The following is a 13,117-nucleotide window of genomic DNA, read 5'->3' as shown; positions in this document are numbered from 1 at the left end:
TTATTTTATCAATTTTGAGATACTTTTTTCATACTTTAACTTTCCTGAAAATAAATGGCCTCTTACTACTGGCCTCTGTTGAAGTTCAGCTCCAATAGAGGGAGTTTGTGTTTGCTCCTGGCAGTCATCTCAGACACATGAGACCACTTTGAATTAAGTTATTTGTTAGATGATTTTTGGATTTCACTGATAGTGTGAATTTAGACTGCCATAATTGTTAATACTGGGTTTTGGATTCAATTTTATGAGATTTCTTCCCCTACCCTCCACCTAGTACAAAGATTAGTTTATGAGTTTTCTTCCTATTTGTATCTACTTCGAAGAGTTTTTCTCTTTAATCTTAAACAAAGGTGTACCCCTTGGGTCTTCCAATTCTATGTACATGTAAAATAATTGTATGTCATGATTGATGGTGTCTTAGATAAGAAAAAACACAGAATTGCAGTCAACCTAATTGGGTAGAATGGCAACTGCAAGAAATTGAGTCAGCCCAATTCAATTCGACTTTTGAAGTTTACCAATGACTAACTAAATATTATTAAAGAACAGTGATTTTATTTGGGATTTCGCTGTCAAGATGGAATGTACATTAATGTAGTATTTAGATTTAATGTATTAATAATTAATATAGGTAGTCAGTCAAATAAATGCCAGTTGCCCAGTCAAATAAATACAAAAATTTGCATCAGGGCACAATCAAGATTAATCAGACACAAGGTAGAAGCATGGTGAGAAAGATAGAGCAGTCAACACACATAAGATATTATACAGGTGGGATGGAAAGAGCACATGAGGTTAATTAGAACACAAGGTACAGGCAAGAGACTAGAGATAGGGCAGTCAACACACTTTGGATACTGTATAAGTGGATGGGAAAGACCACACTATCTGAATCTGGTGGCATGGAATGTTTAGGTATTCCCTGCCCACTTTACAGATGACTAACTTACTCTCTATATTTAACACATTTTATGATCACTACTGTTTCATAAGCTACTTTGCCTATTCACACTTTCTATGATTTCTATCTGTATCTCATAAGATGCTAGTTTACTTGCTATCTATGGTTAACATTTCTTGTGAGTCTTATCCTGTTTTTCTTGATTTATAATGTAACAGAATATTCTCAAACAATACATAAAATATACCTTACAGAAATTCTCTATCAGTCAAGGTTTAATTAAAGAAGCAGAACCACTAGGAGATATACTTTTAAAGCAGAAGTCCCCAATTGCTGAGTCGTGGACCAAAATGGTTCCATGGCCTATTAGGAACCAGGCTGCACAGCAGGTTAGTGGCTGGTTAGCCAGCATTACCACCTGTACTCTGTCTCATGTCAGATCAGCTATGGCATTAGATTCTCCTAGGAGCGCAAACCCCATTGTGAACTGCGCATGCAATGGATCTAGGCTGCACGCTCCTCATGAGAATCTAATGCCTGATGATGTGAGGTGGAACAGTTTCATCCTGAAACAATTGCCATCCCTGAACCAAGTCCGTGGTAAAATTTTCTTGCACAAAACCTGTCCCTACTGCCAAATGGCTCGGGACTGCTAATAGAAAGGATTTATTATAAAGATTTCTCCATACTCAATTGTGGGAGTTTTAAAAAAATTCTGTGGGAACTATTTCTTTTGTGTTTGGTGCTGTCACCTGAGATCAGCAAGGCAGGAAGTTGAGCTGGGAAAACAGATACGAAGTAGAGGAAGCAAGGACAAATGGCAACCTGAAAGGTTTAGTGGGACCTGGATACTCTCTGTTTCCAACTTTGGTGATACAGGTGTCTTGTAGGAGAAGATAGCTAAATTTTAAACCTGAGATGATTGGATAAGATAACTTTCAACAGGTCTTAAGTATTTGCCAGGAGACAGAAAAATCAGGAATTGATCAAGTTAAGATTTTTGTTACTACGTTGGTCTTTTTATAAAATGGCTATTTTATCCAAATAAAGGAGCAGTTAATTTTTTTCAATCAGTTTGAGTGTTTTAAATCAAAGTATTCTTTGATATCTTCTGAGGAGCTCTCAATTAGTTCAGCTACATCCTTGCAGTAGAAGAAGAGTGTAAATTCTTACCTCTGAAAATTCCAGCCCAAAGCAAGCAGCTGCAAAAGGAAAATCTACTTTACGTCTCTTAGATTAAAAATTTTTGTAAGTTTGACATTCTACTCCACAATGCATTCTGTTTGTTTACCTCTCCTACCCCTAGTTATTAGATTAAGTTGCTCATCTACTAAGACCTACTGTGCTTATTTTTTCATTTGAGTGCTTCTTAGCTTACCATTGTATATGCCTATATATATAAGTACCCTCTTTTGAAAAGTCTAGCTCATGATGATTTCTAAGATTCCTTCCAGTTGGACTCTTTCTGGATTATAGACTTCTAAAGTATTCAAACTTGTGAAATGTTATCTTTCTGTTTTTATGTGAAACATATTGAGTGAAAATTTAATTCTCTTGGCTTTGTTTTGATAGGTATAAACCCTGTATTTTAGTTTGGGGCATATTCTGAAAAAAAGATTCATTTCAATAAAAGCAACTATAGTATATTACAGTCAATGCTTATATTCAAGCATGTGTTTAGTAAAATGAAAGATTATTAATTTTGAAAAGACACATTTTTAAGGTATTATGGAAGAACATTTTGGTGGTCTATATATTTTGTTTTGACAAAATCACCTTAGGGAATGTGGATCAGAATTTTATGTCCACATTTTTTTGCCTTGACATCCAATGCTTGTTTTTAGTAGTTCAAGGAAATCCATCTGCTTTAAGAGGAAAAACCCTGTTAATTCCAGTTTATAAATAAAATTGATATATTTGAGTGTTATTGCCAGTTTCATTTTTGAAGCAACTTATTTCTTTCTGAGCCATCAACTGTAGTTGATTACATTAAACATAACCTCTAAGCATTCTCAGTGAACTTTATCTTTCTGTTTTTCCTACAAATATATTTCCTCTAGGATTTCACTTAATAATGTCATTCTTATCATCTTGACAGATTCTAATAAGAGACTGCAACACAGTAATTCTAACAGCAAATAAAAATAAAATAGATAAAATAAATGATAGTGTTCAGTCTTCCTTTCAAGCATGGTATTTTGACAATGGCGTGAATGACATTTTGGGCCACATAATCCTGTCTTATATATTGTTGTATATTGTGTAGCATCCCTGACCTCTTCCCACTAGATACCAGTGGCACTCTTGGAAATGTAACAACCAAAAATGTTTCCAGACAGTGCTGTATTTGAGAGTCACTGTTTAGAGTATATGTTTTATTCTGTAATATATATTAACTCCTTTGAGATGCCTATTTGGAGAGGCGTGTCTTCCAAGGATTTTAGAAAAGAATTTAAAATTGTCTTTAAATATTTGAACATGTTGTTTGGACTAGTTATTTTGTGGCTACTATTCCAGAACACACTGGACTAGAATTGTTTTCTGTTAAGTACCCCTTATTAAAACTTTTGATCATATATATAATATTAAAAATAGTATTATCTTCATTGCTATTATATTATGCCATTCACGGAGAATGAATGATGAGACCAGTGATGGGGGTATGTAATTTTAATAATATTTTCTATTTGTAGGTTGAGACTTTGGATGAGAAAGCAGAATTCAGGAATTTAATCCAGTACTGAATAAAGAACCAGAGTCAGAGAACAGGATTTCACTTTCTGAACCATCACTTAATATAGTTGTTTCTTATCCCTGACCTAAAGCTCATGCATTATTCCTTCTGTTACCTTCTCCCTGTCTTCCCTTACCCCTACTCCTAGCCTGAATTGTTTCTTAAGTGTTCCCGCTTTTCTCCCTCTATTTTGTTTATCTAAGCACTTACTATCTATATTTTAATTTTTTCTTACCTTCTAAGTTGTGGGATAATGGAGTGCTGGGTTGAAAAGTGGAGGATTAGAAGGATGTTATAGTGGTACCAAGTTATTTTATCTAGTCACTGTCTTCAACCAGAACTGAAACTATCAATATCTTGTTTCTTAGTGGCTTGTAGAGAGTCTCCAAGTACCCATGGTATCATTTTTTTAGTATCTAAAGCCATTAAGCAAAATGTTATTTCTTTTGTCCCCATTGTCTTAAGGCAATTTAGGATTAATTTAGTTTTTTATTGCATTAGAGTATTAGGTGAAGTTGAGTCTCTTAAAGAAAATTCCTTGTATTCCTGGTAAGAATTGCTCCTTCACCTTTCAGCTTCATTCTCATGTACAGTAAAATGCTTTCCTTCAGATTCTTTAATCACAGATAATTTTATGAAATATCCATAGAATTTCCTCTAATTTTTTTATATTCTTTTCAGAATAAGGATGGATGGTTCCACTAAACTCTTACTTATCTGGTTTGTGGCAGAGAATGAGACCTATAGAAGAAAATTTAAACTTAAATGAACAATGCTGGCAATTTACTTGTTGTGGTTGTTCTTAAATAATGCACTGGTCCTATAAAGTGCTTAGAAAACCTTACTTAAGGGATCAACCTGTTCATTTTAAGTAGTGTTGCTTGTCATCGCATTACTCACTAGTCATTTACTACAGTAGCTACTACATTGACAGGTAAATGACCATAGAACTGTTGGCCTCTGTAGCAACACTACTTATACACTACTTCTAGAATCTTGCAGTTCAGAGCTGTAGGGCAACCAAGATCCCTTTATAAGGAACATTTAGATAGACTTATGTTCTCATTAGCATAAACACTACTAGTAGCTGATTTGGAATATCAATTTTAAAATTCAGAATTGCTAAAAAAGTGATACTTGATAGTAAATCAAGAAAACAATTAAAATATAACCTGTAACCAGTTGGATAGTTATATTAATAACATATGAAACATGTAGGTTGTATTTGTGCATTTTTGTACAAATCAATATAATAAGCTTCTTAGTACGTTTTGACTTTGGTGATGTTGTTTGGTGTAGGTTAAATTGTAAAATTTAAGGATGGAAATGAAATCTGAAAGCTGCTGCAAAAATAATGAAATTTAATTTAAAGTACTGCATGTTTACATGGGACAGTAGAATACATTGCATGATCTTACAGCATTTTATAGGTGGTTGACAAGAAATTGTATTTGAAGTTCAACATTGTAACTACATAAGGATAACTTTAGTAATTTAAGATAAAGGAATACTTACCACAGTATAGTGTACATTCTGTTTTGTTCAAGGGATTTTAAAAAAATTTATCTCAAAATCATTTTTTCAGAAATTTGAGTATCTTTGTAACAACATTTTGGCTGCTCCAGCAACATATATTAGAATTGAGCTTTGTTTTTATTTATCGTAGAAAATTATGAATTTAATGGGGTTTCTTATATTGATAAATTAAATAGAAATTTGGCCAGTCTTATGTTCTGACATCCAAAACTATATTAGGTGAACTTAGTGTAAAGACTCATTGGATCATTTAAACAATAGACTGTGACTTACATTTTTTCAGTATTTGTCTTGTGGTTCATAAACAAAATGGCTAAATAGTAAACCTGAGATAATTGGATTAAATGATTATTTTTAACAAGTCTCAAGTATTTGCAAGGAAATAGAAAAATCAGGAATTAATGTTAAGATTTATAGTTACTATATTAATCTTTTCATATATGGCCACTTTATGGAAGTAAGAGAACAGTTAATTTTTTTTTGTTCAATCAGTTCAAGTGTTTTAGATCAAATAAAATATTCTTTTATATATTCTAAAGAGTTAATTCAGTACATTCTCTGAGTGTCCCAAGTGGTACAGTGTGGAAAGGATGTTTACAGTAATTTACTTGTAAAGTCAGTGTTACACTTACTCTGAATCCTCAGTTCAGTGCTTTATGTACAGTCATAGGCTATTCTTCAGAACATCCTTAAAAGCACAGTACAGAAAACAAGATAAAAGTTTAAGATTAAGAGACTTTATTCATTTTCTTCCTGACTCTCCCTAATAAAATTTCTTCTCAATTTCCCATATGAATTCTAAACTTTTTAAATATCAGGCTTCTAATAACACTTTCTTGTCTATTTATTTATGTTGAAATTCTATTGGTATTGCATTAATCTCATGTTGATAGGAAAGGAAAAAGAGTTGGCTCACATGTTTTTTTGTAGCAGGGTGGTCAAATATAATAGTGTTGCTTATTTTTCTTAATGATGAAGTAGAAAAATGATTCCAAGGCCTACTTAGAGAAGAGCTTAGACTTCAGATAGTGCTTTATCTACATGAGGGAATAATCATAATTCTTCAGACATGTAAGTATCAGAAATCTTTTTAAATAATAGTACTTTGTCTATTTAAATAGTATTAGGTTAGTGGCAGCTTTGTAATGAGAGTTTGAATTTTTGTAGAGTTTATGTATTTTAGACTAGAATCTGACATTTAGAAATGTAACATTATTCTTACGTTTTAAAACTATTTTTATCTGAAGGGGGTCAGGGACATGTAAAATTAATGCCCAGGAGATCTGTTTTTGGAGAAAGATGTGCATGAAAAGTAAAGGCCACATGTATGGTGATTTTTAAACTTTACTTTCTTTTAATTAAACATTTTCTTTTGAGATAATTATGTAGATTCACATGCAGTTGTGTGAAATAATACAGAAAGATCCTATGTATCTTCTTCTCAGTTTTCCTTAATGATAACATCTCACAAAACTATAATGTAATACCCCAACCAGGATACTGACATTGATACAATTCATAGATCTTGTTCAGATTTCCCCTGCTTTACTGGTATTCATTTGGGTTTGTATGTATTTAATTGTATGTAGTTTTTATCACATATGTAGATTTATGTACCTACCACCATAGTCAAGATACAGAATAGTTTCATGACTTTAAGAATCCCTCGTGTTACCCTTTTATGTCCACATCTACTTTCCTTCTGCTTCCTCCCCACCATCCACTCTAACCCCAAGTCTTAACCCCTGGCATCTACTAATATCTCTATGTCTCCAATTTTGTCATTTCAAGAATGTTATGTAAATAGTCATGTAATATATAATCTTTCTGGGATTGGCTTTTTTCACTCAGAATAATTCTCTGGATGTATATATGTATGTATCAGTGTCTAATGTTTCACACTATGTTTTTGAAATCATTTGTCTTGTGTATATCAGTAGTTTATCGTTTTTGATTACCAAATAATATTCCATTGTATGGATACAGTACAGTTTACTACTTCATTCTACTGTTGATGAACTTTTATATTGTTTCTATTTTGTAGTTATTGTGTTTAAACCTGCTATAACATTCTTTTACAAGCCTTTTGTGGACATATATTGTCATTTCTATTGCATACATATTTAGAAGTGGAATTGTTATTATAAGGTAGGTGTATGTGTAACTTTATAAAAAACTATTAGACCTTTTTTCCAAGTAGTTATATGACTTAACACTCCCACCAACAATGTGTGTTACAATGAGAATTACATTGTTCCATTCATATCTTTGCCAATATTAGGTGTAGTCATTTTATGTTTTACTAAGCTTGAAATGATATCTCATTCTTGTTTTAATTTGTGTTTCTCAGTAACTAATAATAATCATCTTTTCATCCTTTTGGCATTTCAGGTAGCTTCCTTTGTGAAGTGTCTTAAAAGACTTGAAGGTCTTTTGCCCATTTTATGATAATGGTTTGTCTTTAATTGAATTGTAAGAGTTCCTTATGTATTCTGAATACAAGTCAGCTATATGTGTGGATAATATATTTTCTTAGTCTTTTCCTTGTTTTTCCTTTTTCATAACAATGTCTTACAAAGAATAAAATTTTAAAACCTTAGTAAAGTCATATTTGTCAATTTTTTAATTATTTGTGCTTTTATGATTAGTGCTTTTTGTGACTTCTCTAAGAAATCCAGGATATCCTTCTATATTTTCCTCTAAAAGCCTTATAGTTTAGCTTTTACTTTTAATTCTATGATTCAAAAAATCAACTTTTATGAATAGTTGTGAGGTAGAGATCAAGTTTTTGGATTTTTTTCTCATTTGTTTGTCCAGCTATTAAAGCATCATGTGTTGAAAAGATTCCCCATTCAGTGCCCTGGCATGTTTGTTGAAAATCAATAGACAACATATGCATTATTTTATTTCTGGAATTCTGTTCTGGTTTTTAAATCTGTTTGTCCATGGTCATGCCAGTTACCATGGTCTTGTTTGCTGTGGCTATATACTGAATCTTTGAATCAGGTAATATGAGTCCTCTAACTTTGCTATTTAAAAAGATTATGTAAACTACTATATGTTTTTTGTTTTCTCTATTTATTTTGTTATCAACTGGTCAGTTTCTATTAAAAACACCTGTTAGAATTTTGATTGGGATATCATTGAATTTGTAGATAATCTTGAGGAACAAAATGGACATTTTGACAATATTGAGTCTTTAATCCTTGAACATAGTGTATCTCATCATTTTTTTAGGTCTTTTTCTCATGAGGTTTTTGTACTTATTTCTTGCATACTATATTCCATTTTCTTTTTCTGTAATCTGTTAGGGTACCCACAGAATATTTTTCTACAAGGATATATTTGTATTTCAAAATATATATAAATATACTTACTAAGAAAATAAGATTTGAGTTCTAAGAATTCACAGTATTGACGGTATGTGATTCACATGTTAAAGCCTATTCTAAGCACATTATATTTAATTTTAGCTTTTATTTTTCCTGGCATATAAAAATGGATTCAATGTTAATGAAAACAATGTCAAATTATTTTGTTACCTTATGTTGCTTATACACGGAAGCATTATTTTGAAATTCAGTGCCTCTCAATCCTTTATATGTTGCAGAATGTTATCGTTTTCAAGCTTGGGCATTCTTATAATTTTTATTAATTAACAGAGGTTGTTTCCATGATAAAATTTTAGCATCTTTGATTAATAATGAGGTCCACTACAGGAAGACATGTATTCTCCCACTCTGTCTGTGGTAGATCAGTGGTTATTTCTTTTCCTTTTTATTATGAGGTATGTCACATATGCAAATAGAGAATAATATAATGAGTATCTCAGATCAAAAAGAAAGGCAATTTTTAAATTTCCTCATGATGTTCTTTCTCCTGTTTCACCATATCAGAGCTGGACACTATTCTAAAGTTAGTGATTATTATTCCTGTGCCTGTAAATACTTTTAGTATATATATATATATATATATAATTTTAAAAATATTTAAGTTTCATATTGTTTTGCATGTTTTGGTTTGTTTGCTATCTGTATTCTTTTGAACATTCATTCAATATTAAGTTTGGAAGAGTTTTTGTATTAGGTCGTTCTTGCATTGCTATGAAGAAATACCTAAGACTGGGTAACTTGTAAAGAATAGAGGTTTGACTGGCTCACAGTAGGCTGTACAGGAACATGATGCTGGCATCTGGTTGACTTCTAGGGAGGCCTCAGGAAGCTTAAAATTGTGAGGGAAGGTGGAGGCGGAGTAGGAGCAAGAGAGAATGCAGAGGGAGTGCTATGTACTTTTAAACAACCAGATCTCATGAGAACTCACTAATTATTGTGAGGACAGTACACAGGGGGATGACACTAAACCATTCATGAGAAATCGATCCCATGATCCAGTCACCTCCCACCAGGCCCCACCTCCAACACTGGAGATTACAGTTTGATATCAGATTTGGTGGAGACACAGATCTAAACCACGTCAGTTTTTTTTTTTTTCCAGTTTTTTTCAAATAAGACAGGCTGTATTTAGGTTGCTAAAAGTAATGTTTTACAGAAAGGGAACCATAACATTGCACAACAAAGTATGCTGTAAAATCTCAAACAAGAAAGGCAGTGCTTTCTTTAGGTCACCAAAAATCATGTTTCACTGTTAGAAGCAAATGTATAACTGCATTTTCCCCCCTTTCAATAACAATTCTCTCTATAATACTTTCAGACTACTTTGTGGTTTCCAAATACAAACTAAAATTTGTTGGACAGAGTTGCTCAGTCTCATCAATAGAGTAAAAATAATTTGCAAAAAAAATTCTGTTTAATGCCAACAAATAACAAAATATTGTGGTTTCTGCTTACTAACTCCAACATCTAGTGAAATGGCCTAACCTATGTATACTTTCATGAACATTTCACTGTGAACACAGTTGCCCTTTTTTTCTGCCATCACAGATAGCCTCCTTAGTAGCAAGTATCTTGTCAGAACAGTTTCAGACACCCAGGAAGTAATTCCTAACAGAATAACTGCAGTTATGTGGGCAACTCAAACAACAGGGCCCACCTCTGCCAGAGTCCCCACGTGGGTGTTACTTTTGTGCTCTGGGTAAATAAGACCCACTGCCTTGTTGGTTGGAACAGTTGGAACCCAGAGTGCAAAGCTAGATGGAGAAGTTATTGTTACAGACTCACGAACACTTTAATAAATTGCCAGGGGTTTCTAGGTGCTGTAATATGTCTCACAGACAGCAACATAAGCCAACTCTGGAAATAAGTCATCATGGTATTCTGCCAAAAATTGTAGAAAAGATCAGAGTGTTTCAATAAAGCCTTCAGATTCTTCTCAGACTAGGACATCTTTCCAAGGATTTCTGGAAGTTTTACCAAAAGTCACAGCAAATGTTGTGCCCCGTAAATGTGAAGGGGGTGGAGGTGGCTGGTCACCTGGGTGGTAATTATCAGGCACAAACTTCCATGAGAGGACTTCATTTATTTAGTTAGTTCTTTTCCCTTCAAAACCAGTAAATGCAGCACTTTCTTCCTTGCTAGGAGGCAGAGATTGAAGATGATGCACAGGTGTTTTCTTCTCCAGGTTCAGGAGCAGCCTGGAGCATGCTGGTCGATGTGGCCTGCTGCTGGCACTTGGGTGAGGTGACGCCTGCTCTCAGCCAGCCTGTTGCAGTTGGTGATGTGGCATGTGGACCGCCTCACAGCCTGCAATGCTTCCAGCTTGGCTTTGTGCCTTTTGTGGGTGGCTGGTTCAGCTGTGGTTGTCTGACTCTCTGTGGACCGTGGTGTGGATGGATTCAACAAAGGTGGGCTGGGAGAGAACTCTCCCTGGTTCCTTTTATTGTCTGTAATGCTTTCCTTAATTGAAAGAAAACACTTAGATGAAGTCACCTTTTTATACCGAGCTTATTCTCATGGATAGATTATAACTGATGGGGTAGTGTAATCAAAGGTTATTCTTAACCCATCCACCGTCTCCTTACAAAGGTCAGCATTCTTTTCTGCTGGGATATAATGCACCTTCATGTTGGCGTGCTGCATAGTGTAATGGTGGCAAGGCCTCTCATTGGCTGAAAAAGCTGTATTGATAGCAAAATGCTTCTCGTAGGACTCCAAAATCATTATGATGTTGGTCTGTCATGGAAGTTTCATTAACTGTTTCCTTCTGTTAATGTAGTAACGATCACCCTGAAGCTGCTCGTTCAGAATTTCAGGGATTTCTATAGTTATTATTCTTTCTTCCATTTCCCTTTCTGTTCTTGCACTTGTCTCTTCTTCAATAACACTTTCTTCACTTATTTTTCATCCTTGTTTTCACTACTGTTGGAGAACTGCTTATTGAATTTTCAGCATTTTCATCTTTGTCTTCAACTGGGAGGCTTTTTTAGATAGAGTCGATGCCAGACAGACTTCCTTCTTCCTGTGCCTCTCAGGTGAGCTGCAGCTTTTCTTGCCAATTCATGCTGTCATCCTTGATTTGCACCTGTATTACAGTGCACATGATCTTTGGCTGCCCATCTATCACAGCTTCCGTTCCAACTATTAAAATGTATTAGATATTCTGGGATCTTTCTGTCTGTTTTGCCTTTCCCATCAATAACATCAGCAATCTGGGTCGAACCCCCAGGCGTCCCACCGGAGCCCATGTGGCACTGGGCCGCACAGGAGGAGAAAACATTTAACACAAAACAGAGATCATAGTCAAGAGGCCTCCTCTACTGGCTTCAGGGCCAAACCACAGCCTGGCCTGGACAGTGCAGACATGAGGCTCCCGACTGGTGTTGGGAGAGTTTTCTTTTTTGAGTTCTATAATTCTTAATTCAGGCACTTAATTGCTATATAGTAATTCCAGTTTTATGAATACAATGTACTGCAATTTATTTTTATTGCTGATGATTTATTTTTAGAATTTGGTAAAACAATTTTGGATTGTATACTCTTATTTTAAAAATTACTATTATTTTTTATTGGCAAATCATAATTGTATACATATATGGGGCACAGAGTGATGTCTTGATATTTGTATACAATGTGGCATGATTAAATCAAGACAGTTAACATATCTGTCATCTCATTTACTTATCCTTTTTCACAGTGAGACATTTGAAATTTACTCTCTTCATTATTTTGAAATACATAATACATTATTAATTGACTTTAGTCACTTTACTGTACAATAGATCTCAACACTTATGCCTCCTCTCTGTCTGAAGCTTCGTACTCTTTGATCAAGAATTTCCATTCCCTCTCTTCACATCTTTCTAGCCTCTGGTAGCCATCATTCTGTGCTACTTCTACAAGTTCAACTATTTTAGATTTCACATACATGTGAGATCATATGGTGTATCTTTCTGTGCCTGGCTCATTTCACTTAGTATAATGTCCTCCAGGTTCATCTATGTTGTTGCAAAATAACAAATTTTTATTTCTTTTTTAAGGCTGAATAGTAGTCTATTGTGTATATATACTGCATTAAAAAAAATCAGTTTATCTGTTGATGGCCACTTAGGCTGATACCATATCTTGTCTATTGTGAATAGTGCTGCAGTGAACATGGCAGTGCAGATATCCCTTTGACATTTGTTTCAGTTCCTTTGGTTATTTACCCAGAAGTGGGATTACTGAGCCATATAGTAATTTTAGTTTTTTGAGGAACCTCCAAACCGTTTTCCATAATGGCTGTATTAATTTACATCTCTAGCAACTATGTAAAAGATTTCCCTTTTCTCTGCATTGTCACCAATACCTGTCATCTTTCATCTTTCTGATAAAGGCCTTTCTAATGGGTATTAGGTGACTTCTCATTGTGGTTTTAGTTTGCATTTCCCTATTGATTAGTGATGCTGAGCATTTTGTTCATATACCTGTTTGCCTTTTGCAGGCCTTCTTTTGAGAGACACAAATGGCAAATGTTCAGGTTTATTGGCTGGCTTTGTTTCTTTCTTTCTCTTT

At 34.1% G+C, this 13,117-nt stretch overlaps 1 pseudogene; it reads right to left on the bottom strand.

Annotated features, from left to right (window-relative positions):
- Positions 1-10,355: 10,355 nt before the first annotated feature.
- Positions 10,356-11,843, bottom strand: LOC105529569 (annotated as a pseudogene).
- Positions 11,844-13,117: the final 1,274 nt, after the last annotated feature.

This window comes from Mandrillus leucophaeus, unplaced genomic scaffold (assembly GCF_000951045.1).
Source record: "Mandrillus leucophaeus isolate KB7577 unplaced genomic scaffold, Mleu.le_1.0 Scaffold770, whole genome shotgun sequence".
NCBI lineage: Eukaryota > Metazoa > Chordata > Mammalia > Primates > Cercopithecidae > Mandrillus > Mandrillus leucophaeus.
This window is presented reverse-complemented; position numbering and strand designations above follow the sequence as displayed.